This window comes from Phyllobates terribilis, unplaced genomic scaffold (assembly GCF_046119375.1).
Source record: "Phyllobates terribilis strain yellow unplaced genomic scaffold, ASM4611937v1 Scaffold_11__3_contigs__length_659146591, whole genome shotgun sequence".
Taxonomy (NCBI): Eukaryota; Metazoa; Chordata; class Amphibia; order Anura; family Dendrobatidae; genus Phyllobates; species Phyllobates terribilis.
The window spans coordinates 111,404,416-111,418,190 of record NW_027362771.1 but is presented as its reverse complement, the minus strand read 5'-3'; the positions used below and the strand labels follow the sequence as shown (position 1 = coordinate 111,418,190).

Below are 13,775 nucleotides of genomic sequence, written 5' to 3'. Positions count from 1 at the left end.
CGTCAGCTCAGGGCGCAATAAAATTAAGCTATCACACATCACTATATCATGAATATTGAAAGAGTTACAGGTCTTGGAAAATGGTGACACAAGCAAAGTCAGGTTTGTTTGTTTTGCTTTTAAATGTCCTAATTTTCTTCAACACTTAAATAAAAAAAAACTATGCATGTTTGGTATCTGCGTAAACGTGCCGACCTGGAGAACTGTCAGGTCAGTTTTGCCATACAGTGAACACTATAAATAAAAATAAAAAATTTACTAATTGTGAAATTGCATTTCTTAGCAATTTCAACGCACTTGGAATTTTTTTCCCCCTTTCAGTGCATCACATGATACAATGAATGGTGTTATTCAAAAGTACAACTTGTCCTGCAAAAATACAAGCCCACATACGTGGTTATGTGGACAGAACAATAAAAAAGTTATGGCTCTTGGAAGAAGGGGAGGAAAAATCGAAAACTGAAAATTGCCCTGACATGATGGGGTTAAAAGAATCTCTGGAGGCAGATTTCAGAGAGAGAGAGATATGTCTTGCCCATAGATCTTAAATTAATTTACTTAATAAAAAAAGTATGGATTACTGTAGAATAAGACATCGGATCGCAGATATAAGGGTATCAATGTATTCAACCTTTTGTGAACTACATGCCCATAGAGGGGCGGACCTACCGCCCGTGCAGCCGGTTCATTGAACGGGGGCCCCTCCAGCCTCCAGCAGGTCCGCCATCAGGGCATGACTGCCCTGACTCCAGCATGGGGCCTGGCCGGTCGGGGCCCCCTCGGGCCCCCCCTCTTGTGCGTCTGCTCATGGGGCCCCCCCACCGTCACATGACCGGAGATGTCCCTGCCCTCAGCATGGGCCCCCGGCCCCATGCTGAGCACTGGGACATCTCCGGTCATGTGACGGCGCCGGCACAATACTTACCCCTCCCCGTGCCTCCACAGCGTCTTCCGCGTCCTCTGACTGTGACGTCTCAGGTCAGAGGGCGCGGTGATGTCTCTCTCCTGACCTGTCACAGTGCAGAGCGGGAAGACGCGGGCGACACTGGAGTCCGGAGCAGCGACAGCTGCAGGTAAGAAGTGAGGTGAGTATTGGATTTTTTTATTTTTTTCATGTATGGGGGCATGGGGCATTATATGGTGGGGGGGAGTGGATGTGACATCCTGCATGGGGCATTATATGGGGGGGGTGACATCCTGCATGGGGCATTATATGGGGGGGGTGACATACTGCATGGGTCATTATATGGGGGGGGTGTGACATACTGCATGGGGCATTATAAGAGGGGAAGGGGGGAAGTGACGTCCTGCATGGGGCATTATAAGGGAGGGGGTGTGACATCATGCATGGGGCATTATAAGAGGGGGAGGGGGGAATGCATGGGGCATTATAAGGAGGGTGGGTGTGTGACATACTGCATGGGGCATTATAAGGAGGGGGGGTGTAACCTCCTGCATGGGGCATTATAAGGGAGGGAGTGGTCTGACATACTGCATGGGGCATTGAAAAGGGGGGAAGTGACATCCTGCAAGGGGCATTATATGGGGGGGGGGGGTGACATCCTGCATGGGGCATTTTATGGGGGGTAGAGGTGACATCCTGCATAGGGCATTAAAAGGGGGGGTCTCATCCTGCATGGGGCATTATAAGGGGGGAACTGCCTGCATGGAGCATTATATGGGGGCCAATATTCTGTATGGAGCGTTATATGGGGGTCAGTATTCTGTATGGAGCGTTACATGGGGGTCAGTATTCTGTATGGAGCGTTATATGGGGGACAGTATTCTGTATGGAGCGTTATATGGGGGCCAGTATTCTGTATGCAGTGTTATATGGGGACCAGTATCCTGTATGGAGCGTTATATGGGGACTAGTATCCTGTATGGAGCGTTATATTGGGACCAGTATCCTGTATGGAGCATTATATGGGGACCAGTATCCTGTATGGAGCATTGTAAGGGGGTCGGTATCCTGTATGGAGCATTATATGGTGCCCATAATACTGTATGGAGGACTATACTGTCCGGTCTGCACTGTGTGCTGAGGATATCACTCATGAAATATAGTAAGTGAAATCCTTGGCCTTGTACTATATGTATATATTTCTCTGTGGTATCTGTGCATCATGAATCATGGTATGTGTTAAAGGGGCCCACTGAAACTCTGTCGCCCAGGGCCCACAAAAACTTGGAGCCGGCCCTGGGGGCAAGTATAACAAGTTTTATTTTTTTTAAATACAATTAATTAACTAGGAGTGGGGGGAATCAGAGATGCACGGGGGGTGAGAGATGCACGGGGGGGGGGGCCTTCATGTACCCTATGAAGGGCAGGGGGGGGGGGCCCAAAAAAATTCTTGCACAGGGGCCCACTACAGTCTGTGTCCCTCCCTGTGCCCATATAGACGGCTTTGAACCTATTGGCAGATTCCCTTTAAATAGAAAAGGAACGATCAAAGGATGTGTACACTCCTGTTCTAAATCCCATAGCTCCAGTGCAAGCTGCTATGGTGGTGGAACAGGAAGCAAAGATGTCCTATTCTTTGGTCACCTGACCAATGAGGCCTGTGATTGACTATAGTGGTCAGATGACTGGAACAATGCATCACTACAGCCATACTCAATTACCTCCTGTTTGAGTCACCTGACTGCTGCAGCCAATCACGGGTCTTCGCACTCAGGTGACTGCAGTCAGTGTCTTTGTTTCAGGACACTAGCAGCCTGCATCGTAGCCATGGGGGATAGTATATACTAGATAATCTTATCTTTTCTTTTCCCATCCTTTATTTCTGCAATTTTTTTTTTTTTAAGTCACACAACCCTTTAGCGCCAAACAAATGCAGTGTGCAGCTTTTAGTGATTAAATCATTCAAAAAATATCAGCATGTCATCTTTCTCTGAAGAAAATTTGTAGTTCTCTCACATATATAAAACACTAGTTCTCTCAGAACAAGGGTATAAGCTGGCACTTTATAACTATGCAGTTTTCACATTACTTCTTACTTGCATTTGTTTTACCTTTAGTGGACATTCACTGAGGCTTTAACTTAGCTAAGTAAGGCCTTTTTCACACATCAGTATCTCCAGTACGAGTGGTGACGGTTTCCACACCTACCGGAGACATTGACACACGCAGACCCATTCATACGAATGGGTCTGCGCAATTGTCAGTGTGTTTCCACGTACCGTGTGTCCGTGGGCAAAACACACTGACATGTCCATTTTTTTGCGTGCCGCAAAAAGTCCCACACACGTTTACACTGATGACACACCGATGACATTGTGTGTCATCAGTGTGACACGTACCGGCACCTGGGAATCAGTGGTACAGTTAGCACTGTTCCCAAGCACCGGTTGCTGGAGGAATCTCTCATCATTGTCACCTGCTTGCGCTATCAGCGCGAGCAATGGACAATGTTGTGAGTAGTATTCATCTCCCACTGTCTCCTAGTGTAAAAATAAGAATAAAATAAAAAAAAATCATTATACTCACCTGGCTTGAGACGACCACACAAATAGAACACCGCTCAGTGAGCTCAGGGCAGTCCAGGGACCCACTCCCTGCATCACGTCATTCTTCCCTGCTCCTCAGCGTGTGGGGTCACCTCAAGCCACTGCACACGCTGATGAAGAAATGTCGCACAGATGGATTACGACGTGGGACACTGGATTATTAAATCTTCGGACAGGTGAGAAATATTGTGGTTTTTTTTACAGGAGACAAAGGGTTCAGGGAATTAGGTGTAAACGTGAGTATATTTTTTATTTTAGTATTTTTACACCTGTTATACACAGCGGGAGGTGAATACAACTCTCAACATTGTCCATTGCTCGCGCTGATCGCAGTGCAAGCAGAGGACAATGAGAGAGATTCCTTCAGCATCCGGCGCTTGGAAACAGTGCTAACTGTACCACTGATTCCCGGGCACCGGTACGTGTCACACTGATGCGGCACACGGTTGCCACACAGGTACATCTCCGGTACTGGTTTTTCCAGTACCAGAAATATCAGGACGTGTGAGAGGCCTTATAGAGTGCGAAAGACAAGTCTTCAAGCTTGACAATGTGGACAGTAAGCTGTGGATGGTTTTAAAGGTTTAGTCCTGCCCGACTCATTTCCAAATTGAGAGGTGAGAGAGAAAGGTGGCATCAAATCTAATGACACCTGCTCATTGTGCATGCATCCCAGCAGGTAGATGTGGTGTCACCTGCCCCTCTGACCTATCAATGGAAAGTGAACGGAGTAGAACAAACCCTTCAATCATGGTGCAGGTGGTGGCTACTAAAGACTGTTGAGCTGCTTCATCCTAACTACCAGTTTGAACCACTGTGCATTATGTGTAAACATAATTGACATGCATTAATCTAATTAATTAAATTGTGACATTCTGTGTGGTGATGCTACAAATGTTCATTAGTTGTGGGTCCTTCATAGACTCTGCCTTGTCTACAAGTGAATGTAGAGAGAAGCACATACTTGGCCACATCTCCATTCAAAGTGTGCAACAGGTACCTGTGGTGTGAACCCTACTGGACATCTACGACATATGATGTGAATATGCCATAAAATATCCCAAATAAAAATACCCTTTCAGATCACAGCCCTTATTTGTACATTGGCATCATCTTCATGAATTGGGAATAAAAGGATAAAGCAGTACTGTCCACAGCTAGTATCCAAAGATAATCAGAACATCCTCCAGATGTAAAAGTAGAGTCAGAACCCCAAATCGTTCAAGTAAAAAATAAAATTGTGGAGTTATTGCATCAACGTGAATAAATCATCCACATTTTTTTTATTTGTGTGATTTGCAATGCTGCCTCTACTTTTGGTATCTTTAACTTCTTAAATTATATTTATCAAGTTATCAATCTGATGCATTCAACCTTTAGAAAAAAATAAATGTCTTTACGGCAAGATTCAAATAACCATTCCAAACCTCAAGCTAGTAACATCCGTAAATTGCTCTAGTGTTCGTCACCATTTCGACCCCTAATTTTGCACGTTGGAGGTTTCTCCCACTTCTGATTGTCACAGCGAATTTCTCAGAGTGAGCACTTCCTAAAGTCAGGCGTCATGTGTGCACATTTTCCTCCCTGGCTCCTCTCTACTGATGCCGCTCACTACATTAATACCCTGGGAAGTGGCATGAGTACAGCCAAAAAGGAGAACGCGCCTGGCCACTGTGTGACCGTTCAGACTTTAGGCAGACTAGGCAGCGCTCCATCTGGGAAGCAAGCACTGTCAATCAGAAGTAGAGGAAGCAACATGAGTATGTGTAAAGCCGCACTGAAGCCACCTCATTCGCATACAAATTAAAGGTTATTTTATCAGACACTGAACTAGTAATTGGTACAGTGCTAGTTTGATTTTTATTGCACCTAAGACCTCTATATCATTGTATATCTCAATTAAAATGCATTTGGAGCTGACAGACTGATGCAATAATAACCAGTGTGCCTGTGCACGCCAGCGCTTTTTTTTTTCCTTACTCATTCCTAAAATAGGTGTATCTTTGGTTTCTATTTTGTGCTATTTTCATATATTCCTCTAAGTGGAGCTATTATATCATTAGCTTACTATTTTGAGCCTATGCTGCATCCACACCAGACAAGAGTCACTATAACTAAACGTAAAAAACTGAATAAAATACTCTTACTGAGTATATATGCTGCGCTGCGGATACACTGTGTGCCGCTAATAAGGAGCATGAATATTCAGTGCTCCCCACACCCCATTTTCTTTAGCAGCGGGGACAGTGTAGGCTGCAGCGGGTGGCTGCTGCCTCCTGTGCCCCGCTCCTCCACCGCTACCGCTCCCCCCACACAGCAAAATTTTGGAGGAAAAAAGTGCGTCTTATAGTCCGAAAAATATGGTACCTTTCCTCTGATTGTTCCTCATCTGGTTTTGGCTCCCACTCCTGAGAAAAAATACTGACCGAATACTGACCAAATACTGATAGTGGGGCCGTGGCCTTAGGCTCCCACTCGTAACGTGATTGCGAGGCGCCAATGGGTGTTTTTTTACCTGTGGATATTCTGCACCTAACGTAAGTCTATGGGGAAATTCCGCACAGAAGTCTCAGCGTTCCCGCAAGAGAAATTGACATGCTGCGGATTTGAAACACAAACCTCAGGTCAGTTTACGCTGCGTTAAAAAGAAGCACAGTGGGCAGGAGATTTCTATAAATCCCATCCACTTTGCTGAAAATGTAAGATGATGCGTTTTTGAAGTAGGTAAAATATGCAGCCTCAAGAATGCACCAAAAGCTCATTGCGGGAACGTAGCACAGAATTACTGTTCAAGTACAGGTGCTTAGTACATGATGGCACAGCCAAACATTAAAATGCACCTTCCCACCTGCTTGGTTTCCATCTATCTCTGCCTCTGTAACGAATAAGGAGGAGAGGTGGAGAAAGATGGAAAACAAGCAGGTGGGAAAAAGTATATAAATGATTGGCCAAGCCATGATGCACTGAGCGGCGGAACTTAGTTTGAACAGTCCTTCTGTGCTGCCATAAGAGCAGGTTTTAGCTGCAGAGTCACTGACTCCCCAACGCCTGCGCAATAGAACCCTGCGGCGCAGTGCACACACAGTCAGGGCCGGGGGGAAACAAAGCGTGCTCTATGTGAGCGGCCCTTTGCGCATGTCCGGGAAGTGAGGGAGTCCAGTGCACATCACAGGACCCTGTGACATGCAGGGGAGGGGAGGAATATGATAAATAAACACATAGGTGGGGATTACTAAGAAAGTAGGCGGGAATTTCTTGGCGTCCAAGCCTGTGCAAAACAGAGTTGATAAAAACACATTTCTCTGCAAGCAGATCTCTACTATGGGCCATACAGATATGTATAGATTTACTTTTCTATACCCTGTATGGCCATAGTAGAGGTCTGATATCTCCCAGGGGGTCCCTGTAAGTCATCTTACTTTTACCAGAACAAAAAAGGGGAAAAAAACAAGGGTCAGTGGATCTTGGTCCAATCACGGACCACTAATACACAGACTGGCTGCGGCCCTCCTGACCTGAGTGTTCCAGCCTCATCTATCTATATAATTGTGTTATCCCGTCTGTCTTTCTGTCTGTCCTGGAAATCCCGGGTCGCTGATTGGCCCGGCCGCGGCCAATCAGCGACGCGGCATTTCAGAAAAACATGGCGGCCGTTAGCGGCTCATGTGCGGCACGGAGGTCAGCAGCGATCCAGCTGGCTGCTCGAAGCATAAGTCCCCCGACCGCAGGCGCCGCTGACCTACATGCGGCTATCGTCGGGAGATCAGCGGCTACGGCCGCTTATCTCCCGAGGACAAGTGTGAAGCCCCTCCCCTCCATCAGGACCCCGGCACCCGGCGTCATACTTACCCCTCCCCTCCTCTCGTCCCTCCCCCCGCTCGATCAGGACCCCGGCGTCATACTTACCCCTCCCCGTGCCTCCGCAGCAGCTCCTGTGTCTTCCGCTGTTGCTCTGTGACGTCTCAGGTCAGAGGGCGTGGTGTCGTCTTTACACCGCGCTCTCTCCTGACCGGTCACAGTGCACAGCGTGAAGATGTCGGCTGCGCTCGAGTCCAGAGAAGCAGTGAGGTGAGTATTGGATTTTTTTTTTTTTTTTTTGTATGGGGCCATAGGGGACCTGCATGGGGCACTACGGGGGGATGGGACATCCTGCATGGGGTATTATATAGGGGGGATGTGACAGCCTGCATGGGGCATTATATGGGGGGAGAGGTGACATCCTGCATGGGCCATTATATGGGGGGAGAGGTGACATCCTACATGGGGCATTATATGGGGGAGAGGTGACATCCTGCATGGGGTATTTTATGGGGGAGAGGTGACATCCTGCATGGGGTATTATATAGGGGGGATGTGACAGCCTGCATGGGGCATTATATGGGGGGAGAGGTGACATCCTGCATGGGCCATTATATGGGGGGAGAGGTGACATCCTACATGGGGCATTTATATGGGGGAGAGGTGACATCCTGCATGGGGTATTATATAGGGAGGATGTGACAGCCTGCATGGGGCATTATATGGGGGGAGAGGTGACATCCTGCATGGGCCATTATATGGGGGGAGAGGTGACATCCTACATGGGGCATTATATGGGGGAACAAGTGACATCCTGCATGGGGTATTATATAGGGGGGATGTGACTTCCTGCATGGGGCATTATATGGGGGAGAGGTGACATCCTGCATGGGGCACTATGGGGGGATGGGACATCCTGCATGGGGTATTATATAGGGGGGATGTGACAGCCTGCATGGGGCATTATATGGGGGGAGAGGTGACATCCTGCATGGGCCATTATATGGGGGGAGAGGTGACATCCTACATGGGGCATTATATGGGGGAGAGGTGACATCCTACATGGGATATTTTATGGGGGAGAGGTGACATCCTGCATGGGGTATTATATAGGGGGGATGTGACAGCCTGCATGGGGCATTATATGGGGGGAGAGGTGACATCCTGCATGGGCCATTATATGGGGGGAGAGGCGACATCCTACATGGGGCATTATATGGGGGAAAGGTGACATCCTGCATGGGGTATTATATAGGGTGGATGTGACAGCCTGCATGGGGCATTATATGGGGGGAGAGGTGACATCCTGCATGGGCCATTATATGGGGGGAGAGGTGACATCCTACATGGGGCATTATATGGGGGAACAAGTGACATCCTGCATGGGGTATTATATAGGGGGGATGTGACTTCCTGCATGGGGCATTATAAAGGAGGGTCGGGAGACATATGCTAGAATACCCGATGCTTTAGAATCGGGCCACCATCTAGTAGAAATATATGAAGCAGTCATGCTCCGGTCGGAAGAACCACGACCAGTCCGGAATTGAAAAGAGACCCATGGATGTCTTCATGAGCCCTTAGGCTACATTCTCACATCTGTGTGTTACCATCCGAGAGAAACGGACTGATTTTTCTCTCAGGTGTTATCCTAGTTGCTTCTATTCTTTTTCACCTAAGAGGTGTGCTTGCTTCCAAGTCAATTAAAAACCTTTTTTTTTTTTAAGCTCCTCACTAAGCAACAGATCGGTGAGACACAGAAGCAAATCGGAGGCCATCCAATTAGCATCCGTGTCTTGTGGATCCCCATAGGCTTAAATGGTCGAATCCGATCCGCAAATCAGATGATAAAAGGACCTGCTCAGAGTCTCAGCGATCTCTCTCAGATGTTTGCATTCATCCATTCTACACTATAGATCATAGTGCTGAGTAAAAAATCAGACACACTCTGAGGTGCCACGCAGATGTGTGAATGTGGCCCAAGAGCGGAGTTTCCAATCTGAGCCAAATGCAAATCACATTTAAAAATGTTCAGTGGTTTTTTTACTTCGGTTTTTAGCTTTTGCCTGAATAGTCTACACATGGGGCACTCCGATCGTATGCGCTTGTACACTGTACCAAAGTCACTTTCCACATTTTTTTTTTCAGTAGAATGAACCCTTCCACTTTAGCAATGTTTTTATATTTCAACAATCTTGGATGAATTTGTTTTTATCACCAAATAAGCTCTTCACATTCCTCAGTTTTCAGTAACACATTGCAGGATGGAAACAGACATTTTCAGAGGTGCTAGTATCTATGATTTTACTCCTATATGCCCACGATGCAGAAATGCTCCGGATTTTTCCTGAGTGTTTCTGCATCTCCCTGGCAGAAAAAAACGCATGCGGATTGTACATGTGGATTGTACATGTGTTTTTCCTGCCAGGGACAAGCGGAAGTGAAGCGTTCTTCACATGCATTTCCGCATGCGGGTTGTCAAGCGCTTTCCAAGAGATTTTAGCATCACTTGGAAAGTGCTTGTCAACTTGGTCACACTATATAAATCCATGCAACCGGCATGGATTTATATACTGCGACCGAAAGAATGGTAAAAAATAAATCTATACTTACCTTCTGATGGCCCCCGGAGTCTTGCTTCGCTCCATCCTGGCTAGCTGGCAGCTCGCGGTACACTACACTGACTATGACGTCAGCGCAGGTCCTTCAGTCCACCGCGAGTTGCCGGCAAGGGAAGACAAGGAGACCGCGGGCCATCAGAAGGTAAATATAATGTTTATCTTATTCTTTTTTTTAACAGGTTCTATGGTACCCGGGTCCGGAGGAGAGTCTCCTGTCCTCCAGACCCGGGTACCATCCGCACATTGGAACGCATGGAATCCGCATGTACAGATGCAGTGATGCGGAATCCATGCGTTCCAATGCAAGTCAATGGCGGCGAAAACGCAGCACTTCCGCAAAATAATTGGTAGTGCTGAGTTTTTTTCCGCAATGATAATCCGCAGTGGAAATTTCCGCAGCATGTGCACAGCACATGCGGATTATCATTGGGAGACATGGCAGGCCTTCTACCATATGTTTTTTAAGCGTTTCTGCAGCGTTTTTGACGCTGTGGAAACGCTTAAAAAACGCATCGTGGGCACACAGCCTAATATATACTGCTGTACCAAGGTGATATTGGCAGGAAAGACATTGGACTGTCGACGTGTGACTTCATCCACAAAACACAGCGCCCGCGTCACTCTCTCTCCTCAGCTCTGCGCCCCCCCTCGTCACTCTCTCTCTCCTCAGCTCTGCGCCCCCCCTCGTCACTCTCTCTCTCCTCAGCTCTGCGCCCCCCCTCGTCACTCTCTCTCTCCTCAGCTCTGCGCCCCCCCTCGTCACTCTCTCTCTCCTCAGCTCTGCGCCCCCCCTCGTCACTCTCTCTCTCCTCAGCTCTGCGCCCCCCCTCGTCACTCTCTCTCTCCTCAGCTATGCGCCCCCCCTCGTCACTCTCTCTCTCCTCAGCTCTGCGCCCCCCCTCGTCACTCTCTCTCTCCTCAGCTCTGCGCCCCCCCTCGTCACTCTCTCTCCTCAGCTCTGCGCCCCCCCTCGTCACTCTCTCTCCTCAGCTCTGCGCCCCCCCTCGTCACTCTCTCTCCTCAGCTCTGCGCCCCCCCTCGTCACTCTCTCTCCTCAGCTCTGCGCCCCCCCTCGTCACTCTCTCTCCTCAGCTCTGCGCCCCCCCCTCGTCACTCTCTCTCCTCAGCTCTGCGCCCCCCCTCGTCACTCTCTCTCCTCAGCTCTGCGCCCCCCCTCGTCACTCTCTCTCCTCAGCTCTGCGCCCCCCCTCGTCACTCTCTCTCCTCAGCTCTGCGCCCCCCCTCGTCACTCTCTCTCCTCAGCTCTGCGCCCCCCCTCGTCACTCTCTCTCCTCAGCTCTGCGCCCCCCCTCGTCACTCTCTCTCCTCAGCTCTGCGCCCCCCCTCGTCACTCTCTCTCCTCAGCTCTGCGCCCCCCCTCGTCACTCTCTCTCCTCAGCTCTGCGCCCCCCCTCGTCACTCTCTCCTCAGCTCTGCGCCCCCCCTCGTCACTCTCTCTCCTCAGCTCTGCGCCCCCCCTCGTCACTCTCTCTCCTCAGCTCTGCGCCCCCCCTCGTCACTCTCTCTCCTCAGCTCTGCGCCCCCCCTCGTCACTCTCTCTCCTCAGCTCTGCGCCCACCCTCGTCACTCTCTCTCCTCAGCTCTGCGCCCCCCCTCGTCACTCTCTCTCCTCAGCTCTGCGCCCCCCCTCGTCACTCTCTCTCCTCAGCTCTGCGCCCCCCCTCGTCACTCTCTCTCCTCAGCTCTGCGCCCCCCCTCGTCACTCTCTCTCCTCAGCTCTGCGCCCCCCCTCGTCACTCTCTCTCCTCAGCTCTGCGCCCCCCCTCGTCACTCTCTCTCCTCAGCTCTGCGCCCCCCCTCGTCACTCTCTCTCCTCAGCTCTGCGCCCCCCCCTCGTCACTCTCTCTCCTCAGCTCTGCGCCCCCCCCTCGTCACTCTCTCTCCTCAGCTCTGCGCCCTCCCGCGTCACTCTCTCCTCAGCTCTGCGCCCTCCCGCGTCACTCTCTCTCCTCAGCTCTGCGCCCTCCCGCGTCACTCTCTCTCCTCAGCTGTGCGCCCTCCCGCGTCACTCTCTCTCCTCAGCTCTGCGCCCTCCCGCGTCACTCTCTCTCCTCAGCTCTGCGCCCTCCCGCGTCACTCTCTCTCCTCAGCTCTGCGCCCTCCCGCGTCACTCTCTCTCCTCAGCTCTGCGCCCTCCCGCGTCACTCTCTCTCCTCAGCTCTGCGCCCCCCCTCGTCACTCTCTCTCCTCAGCTCTGCGCCCTCCCGCGTCACTCTCTCTCCTCAGCTCTGCGCCCCCCCTCGTCACTCTCTCTCCTCAGCTCTGCGCCCCCCCTCGTCACTCTCTCTCCTCAGCTCTGCGCCCCCCCTCGTCACTCTCTCTCCTCAGCTCTGCGCCCCCCCTCGTCACTCTCTCTCCTCAGCTCTGCGCCCTCCCGTGTCACTCTCTCCTCAGCTCTGCGCCCTCCCGCGTCACTCTCTCTCCTCAGCTCTGCGCCCTCCCGCGTCACTCTCTCTCCTCAGCTCTGCGCCCTCCCGCGTCACTCTCTCTCCTCAGCTCTGCGCCCTCCCGCGTCACTCTCTCTCCTCAGCTCTGCGCCCTCCCGCGTCACTCTCTCTCCTCAGCTCTGCGCCCTCCCGCGTCACTCTCTCTCCTCAGCTCTGCGCCCTCCCGCGTCACTCTCTCTCCTCAGCTCTGCGCCCTCCCGCGTCACTCTCTCTCCTCAGCTCTGCGCCCTCCCGCGTCACTCTCTCTCCTCAGCTCTGCGCCCTCCCGCGTCACTCTCTCTCCTCAGCTCTGCGCCCGCCCGCGTCACTCTCTCTCCTCAGCTCTGCGCCCGCCCGCGTCACTCTCTCTCCTCAGCGCTGCGCCCTCCCGCGTCACTCTCTCTCCTCAGCCTGGGGCCCGCCCGCATCAGTCAGTCTCCTCAGCCTGGGGCCCGCCCGCGTCACTCAGTCTCCTCAGCCTGGGGCCCGCCCGCGTCACTCAGTCTCCTCAGCCTGGGGCCCGCCCGCGTCACTCAGTCTCCTCAGCCTGGGGCCCGACCGCGTCACTCTCTCTCTCCTCAGCTCTGCGCCCGCCCGCGTCAGTCAGTCTCCTCAGCCTGGGGCCCGCCCGCGTCACTCTCTCTCCTCAGCTCTGCGCCCGCCCGCGTCACTCAGTCTCCTCAGCCTGGGGCCCGCCCGCGTCACTCAGTCTCCTCAGCCTGGGGCCCGACCGCGTCTCTCTCTCTCTCCTCAGCTCTGCGCCCGCCCGCGTCAGTCAGTCTCCTCAGCCTGGGGCCCGCCCGCGTCACTCTCTCTCCTCAGCTCTGCGCCCGCCCGCGTCACTCAGTCTCCTCAGCCCGGGGCCCGCCCGTTCTCCAGCGCAGAGTGTTTGAGTCGCTCGGATTTTCCCGCCCTCTCCACACGCTGAATCTGTAATAGCACTTGGTAAATCTATCCCCACTTTTTACAAAAATGAGCGAGGATTGTGCATTGTGAGAGAATGTACATGATCGGTTTCAGCTGTGTAACATTGTCATCGGACGGTGATATATGGTGCCGAAGCTGTAACATTTTCCCTCACCTTAGTTTGTGCCTTCTGTCAGATTGCTCGGTATTTAGGACCTTATTTTTGCGTCAGATTATATATTGTTTTTTTTCTAAGAACAGATAATATGTGAAGAAAAAAATCAGAACATGATTATTTTAATGGGATCAGTGAGAAATACCTAAGTATAAAACTTATCAGCCCTATTAGGTAAATCCACACGTAGTGGCCACATTGCGACCATGTGCCGCCGTGATATGTGGCTTTAATGCCCCCTCATGTGGTATTCAATTTTTAATTGCTGGGCTGGAATAAGTAGTTTTACCCCCAAAACCACACCGCCATTACCATGAA

The 13,775-nt window shown here is 51.1% G+C and overlaps 1 protein-coding gene across 4 annotated transcripts in view; it reads left to right on the top strand.

The window, feature by feature from the left end:
- Window positions 1-7,539: 7,539 nt before the first annotated feature.
- The window catches only part of SYCP3 (synaptonemal complex protein 3), a 49,898-nt gene continuing 43,662 nt past the window's right edge, over window positions 7,540-13,775 (top strand). For 3 of the 4 annotated variants that reach the window (XM_073651510.1, XM_073651508.1, XM_073651511.1), the window contains exon 1: window positions 7,540-7,578. The gene's annotated coding sequence lies outside the window, so the exon portion shown is untranslated. Of the gene's footprint in view, window positions 7,579-13,028; window positions 13,322-13,775 lie in introns of those variants that run through there. The other variant, XM_073651509.1, reaches the window with a different exon arrangement.